The following is a 5893-nucleotide window of genomic DNA, read 5'->3' on the forward strand; positions in this document are numbered from 1 at the left end:
CCGAGCTGACGGAAGTGAAGAGAGTATGGACATAACACATGTCGCGGCTAAAATTAACAGAACGTGGTTCTCCCGGAGGGAGGGGTCGCCTGCTGGCAGAGCAAACCTCAGGAGACAGACAGCCAAGTTGGGGAGAGATCGATAAATGCCATTTTTGCATAATTAGTAATAATTACGTGCGGGACAGTTTTCATTTTAATCAAGAATGCCCTTTATTTATAAGTCTTAAGCAAACGAGAGGCTCAAGCTTATTTTTCTCATTAGTTTGTGAAACTCGTCCTAGAAAATGACTTTTTAATATGTAAGTTGAGATCAGTTGCTATAAATGAGCCCCAACTTATTTAATAATTTCCTGAATATGAATAAGGAGCTAGAGCCGTGTGTTACATAAAACTCTTTCGACCAAATGATCCTATTTAAAGGCTATTTACAAAAGGACCGGAAAGCACCCTCGTGAGGCTCCAGGGAACCGAGTTCAGTGTAATCACTAACCCAGATCTCCACAATGACTTATTCTCAGCTGTTTTGGGACAGCCATTGAAACATTTACCAGGAAATGCTGTCAGGTAGATACGTGTCATCGAGCACAGCCGTTACTTGAAAGGCCGGTAGAAACACAGAAATGTAACAAGCGCTTCAAGAGAAGGAATCGGTGTCACCGTTTCCCGATGACCTCCGGTCGCACGCACCCTCCCCGTGGTTTCCTCGGCAAATTAGTCACCCCGAGCTGCATGATTTCTCGTCTCCTCGTTAAGGAACATAAAGAGATGTTATCTATTCCGTAGAAATGGAAGCAAGACTTTAAACCCTGCTAATAATACATGTTCTGCACTGACAGCTTCAGAAATATTCAGCGATGAAGCTCTTCAAATAAATTCATGCATTTTCATTCTGGGGAAGTGTACATCCCGGAGAAGTTCCCACGCATAAGAATCAAAAAGGGGTAGACAAGCGGGGACATCTCAGGGAGGTGTGGGTGGGTGGAGGACTTCGCCGGGCACTTCGGTGGCAGGCAGCTGGCTCCCAATGCTCTATTTTAAAGAGCATGGAAATCGTGACGCAAAACGAGATAAGTTCGCAGTTAGCTGAGGGGCAGATTCGTGGCTGGCAGAGTGTCCGGAGTGTGTCCAGCCATGCAGAGGGTCTGGCTCCGCTCCTGTCCTGGTGTCTGCGGCAGGCTCGTGTGGCAGTCACTGCCACGCAGACCGGTCCGCTGACAGCCCCCCGCTGTCCCCTTCACGGTGCGTCCCCTCCCCAGTGCTCTGTTTGATGGCTCCGGCTCCAAACATGTTACGGCGAGTGTGTCGTGGGGGTGTTTGTGGCAGACTGCTGGTTGTCCCCCCGAGACCAGTCCCCTCCTTTGTCTCATTAGCAGATGTCACTTTCATTCGGGGCAAAACTGTGCCCGACGAAAGCCTTGTCCAGCTCACTCTTCTTCCAAGGTGGTCTGGCTGTTGGTGGAGCTTCAGAAACACTCATCAGAGGAGGGGCTTCTTCTGACCCAGCTTTCGCCTTTTCCCTTCCCCTTCTTTCGTTCTGCCTGGGATTTAGACGTGGCAGCTGGAGCTAAAACCGCCATCATGGACCCTGAGGCCACCTTGACCATGAAGGCAACATGCTAAAGACAGCGGATCAGAAATACAGAGGGGACTTGAGTGTCTTGGATCCAGCGGACGAGAGGAAGTTAAGCCCTATCTTGTTTAAGCCACTGTCACTTCATTAAACATGAAGCTGGAACTAATTCTAACATAGACCTCAATAAGCGCCGGTGTCTCTTCAGACGCAGAACGATTTTGCAGGGAGAACGTCATCATTTAGACCAGCAGCTGCAGAGCGAGGGGTGCCGGGACACATGCTTTTTGTTGTGTTCTCACGCGGTTCTCCAGAGGTGGGGTTACTATTTGCCCTTTGCAGGTAGGGAAGTCGCAGCTCAGGGACCAAATACCATGAGCAAGGACAGCTGATAAGCAGAACAAAGCCAGATGCACCTGGGTTTGCCAAAGAGAACTGCCTCTAGACCCAGGGGAGATTTGGGGGAGACCCTGGGCTTCAAAGGGCCCCTGACTGCCCTCCTCTGGCCTCTGGAGACCTGGCCCCATCACCTTCTGTCTGGACCGAAGCACGAGTTCCCGCAACCCTGGGCTTCTCCCGAGTGGCCCAAAGCCTGGCTCCAGGGCCTCCAGGGTCTCTGCAGAGTGTCCACAGTCCTGAGAGAGGACATGTCCACACTCCTGGGCCCACGGTGTGGCCGGGGGCAGCCGTCCGCAGGTGGGACGTGTGAGCCCAGTGCTCCCCAGCCGTCTGCAGAGGAAGGGGTGACGGGCCTCAGGGGAGCCGAGGGGGCCGCCCGCACCCTGCAGGAGGAATTCTGAATTTAACCCGCATCCTCAAGGCAGGAGGATAGAACACGCTTCATTCAACGGTGTGAACTTGGTTTACAAATGCAAACACTCAGTCCAGCAGTTTGCAAAGGTTTGGCCTCGGACCCCGTCACACTCCTAAAAATTATCGAAGACCCCAAAGGGCTTTTGTTTATGCAGATAATCTCTACGTATCACTTTAGAAATTAAAACTGAAACTTTAAGAAATATTTATTTTTAAACAATTAAAAACCCACTACCATTGATCTAGGTACCATTTTAAACGAAAAATACTCTATTTTTCAAAACAAAAAGACGGGGGAGCAGAGTGGTACTGCGCATTCACTCCGGGTCCCTCTCCCGCTTGATTCAATAGAGACAGAGTCTCCTGGTTGCTCTGGCACACGGCGTCACCAGCCTCTGCGCCCGGGGTCACCCTAAGTCTGGATCGCCGACCCCTGCACTATCGGTAACTTGGACAAAACAGCCCTACGTGGGGGCGGCCTGTGTGTGGACACTGCAGGGTGATTGGCAGCTCCCCTGGCTCTGCGCACTAGATGCCACTAGCATCTCCCCGATGTGCCCACCAGCATGGCTCCAGACATTGCCACGTGTGCCCCGGGGGCCAAAGCCGCGCTGGCCGAGTCGCTGGTCTAGATGGACGGAGACAGTGGTGACGAAGCCGGGCGGCGGACGACAGGGCAGGCCTGAGTCACGGGCTGTGGCAGGTGTGCAGGGAGGAAGGGGTCCGCCGCCAGGTCCCCGTCCCAGCCCTGCCGCTTACTGGTGATTCTGGGGTTCGTTTTAACCTCCGTGCATCTCGGTTTCTCTTCTGGGGCATTGGGAGGGTGGGCCCACGGAGGAAAGGCCAGAGTACCTGGCCGAGGCCCGGCTCATGGGTTCAGTAGGAGTCAGACCCCAAAATGGGGGCCCCCGGCATTGTCCCACAGCGAAGAAGCTGTTCAAGGAGGGCGTTCTGTGTTTCTGGGTGTGGGGAGCGGTGGCGCCTGGCTGGTGGGACAAGACAGCTCAGGCCTCGGGGGAGACCGTGCGAGGCGTCCCGGAGCGTGCTCCGGTGGCGGGCACTCGGCCTCCGACGGCCTCGTTCGAGCCTGTGGGTGAAGTTCATTGGCCACGTGTGCGACCGGTAGGAGGCTACGGCGTGGTGCTGCTTGCTAACGGGGTTTGGGGGGCAGGCGCCGATCACCCCCGTTCCCCCAGGGAGAAGCTGCTGCATCAGGCAGGACCCGTGAGCCCAAGACGCACCAAGGACATGGCAGTCAGTGGAAAATGACTGGATGGAGTGCGCAGGCTCGCTGATCCACTTACCTGATTACTCTGCCCTTGAGATATTTTTGTTGAAAGCCACAGAGATAAGAGGAACGTTGCCATAGCAACCTGCTGTGGGGATGTGGTTCAGTGTCTCTGGACTCATTGAGTCGCCCACAGTTCCCATCAGCTGCCCTAGTGGCATAATTCTCACCAGCCAAGTGCTTTTCCCCACTCACCTCCTGTGAAGGGGAGCGGAGGCCGACGGCCACGGTCACAAGGTCCCCGCCCTTTCCGACCCGGCCGCTCGAGTGGTGGAGGGCACCGGAGACCTGGCGTCCAGCCCCCCTGGCAGCGACTCATTACTGATGACTGTCACTCTCCTCCTGCCCCAGCCGGCCTGCCTGCTGGGGGGCTGCCCGAGGCGCCCCGTGGAAGCCCGCGGCCTGGGCGGGCTCAGCACGCGGTCGGTGTGTCCTGACTTGAGCCTCTGAGAGCCGGGGACACGGCTCCCCATTCCTCGAGGGACTGGCCGGAAGCTTGTGCGGACGCCATTCACGCCCGTCCCGGCTCCGAGGCGGAGGGACCTCTGATCGGGAGGGAGAGCTGTCACGAGTGACAAAATCCCTGGGCACTTTCTTAGGTGAATGGTCAGGAGCCCATGATTGTCCTTTTCAGAGATTCCAGAAGCGGAGGGAAAATAAGACACATTTCTTTGATCAAATGTGAAATAATTTTGGAAACTGAAAAATACTGTTGACATGTGCGTGGCTGCTGCCACTGGTCCCGACACGGCAGTTTCTCGTCTGAGGGGCTAGCACACAGTTAGTGCTCAGTAAATGCCCATTCTGGGGTGCATGGCAGTGACTGGGGGCCGAGATGGTGAGGGGGGGTCTCGGTCAGCCGACAGGAATGGAGCGTGAGTAAAAGCGGGGAGCGGGGAACATTTCTCCCTCACCCACGCGTTTCCGTAAGTCCCAGCTTTTACGCAGCGCAGCAGCTCAGAAAGACGAGGACCACAGACGGGAAAAAGGGCCTGGGGTCACTGGCCCCCACCTCCCGTTTGGGGCAGGGGGCTGGCCTCGCCGCTGGAACCCGGGGGGATTAGTGTGGACACCGGGGACAGCGCGGCATCCTGGACGGTGCGAGTTTCCGGGCCCTCGCTGCCCCCGCCCCATGATGCCATCATCTGTGTCTATTTCGGAGCCAGAAGCTCTGTCTTCCCTTTGCCTCAGACGTGATGATGCACTTTTCCCTTAGAATTAGGCCAGAAATCTCGTTAATGGTCCTGGCCTCATTCACCAATTACCTGAAATTGAGAATGAAAAACATCTCGGCTTCAAGTCTGATTCCAAAAGTCTTTCTAAAGTGCACGAGTCCACGCTCTGCCTCGAGGGGAAGCTGAGACGGGCAGGCTCGGGTGCGGCGGCTGGGCAGGAACACAGGCGGGCGTGACCATTAATCCCATTTGTGGGTGCAGTAGGTCTGGGGCTGGGATTTGGGGCTCTGCTGCGGAAGCTCCTCGACGCTTCAGCAGGACTGCGGGAAATGAAGGTGCGGGGGGGGGTCCAGCCAGTCCGGGTTTACCTGCCCTGCGTCCGCGATGCAGTGAGCACAGCTGTGGCCTCGTCCCCAAGGCAGGTGTCACACTGCACACTGCATTCTGTGACAAAGCCACGGGGCGGGGCCCGAGACGCGGCGGGTCTTCATGGCCCCCTACGCCCACCCAGGCGCACAGGCCGCTGTGCTGCCCTGTTTCCTTGTGACACGGATGATGCTTTCGGACAGGGGAGCCCTCGTCCGGCTGGACACAACCTGGTGTCAGGAGACCCGCTCCATCAGGGAGCAGCTGTGATCTCGGCAGGTCCTCGGGCTGGACAGTCTCAGACCTCACGCGGCTCCCCTGCTCACGCTACCTACTCCGACCGAGGAGTCGGGCTTCTCCCCGGCCTCCGTCCACGCTCACGTTCGCTGGGCCTAGCGCGTGTTCCTAAACTCAGGTCGCGTGAATGCGCTCTGCCTTCAGTGACCCTCTGTCCCTTTCACCTGGCCTCTCCTTCGACGCGGGTTCTGACCGGGTCACCTCCTCGAGTCCGCCTTCTGGGCTTGATGGTCTGTCGTTTTGTATTGCGGTCCCTCCTGCGATGCCACCAAGGACGCTGCCAGCCTCACAGACACCCTCTTGCTCTGAGCTGAACCTCGGGAAGAGTTGCCAGTAGCCAGTGCAATGACTCTTTCTGTGTTAGCTGGAGAAGGCACCGACC

Source organism: Pteropus vampyrus, unplaced genomic scaffold (assembly GCF_000151845.1).
Source record: "Pteropus vampyrus isolate Shadow unplaced genomic scaffold, Pvam_2.0 Scaffold304, whole genome shotgun sequence".
NCBI lineage: Eukaryota > Metazoa > Chordata > Mammalia > Chiroptera > Pteropodidae > Pteropus > Pteropus vampyrus.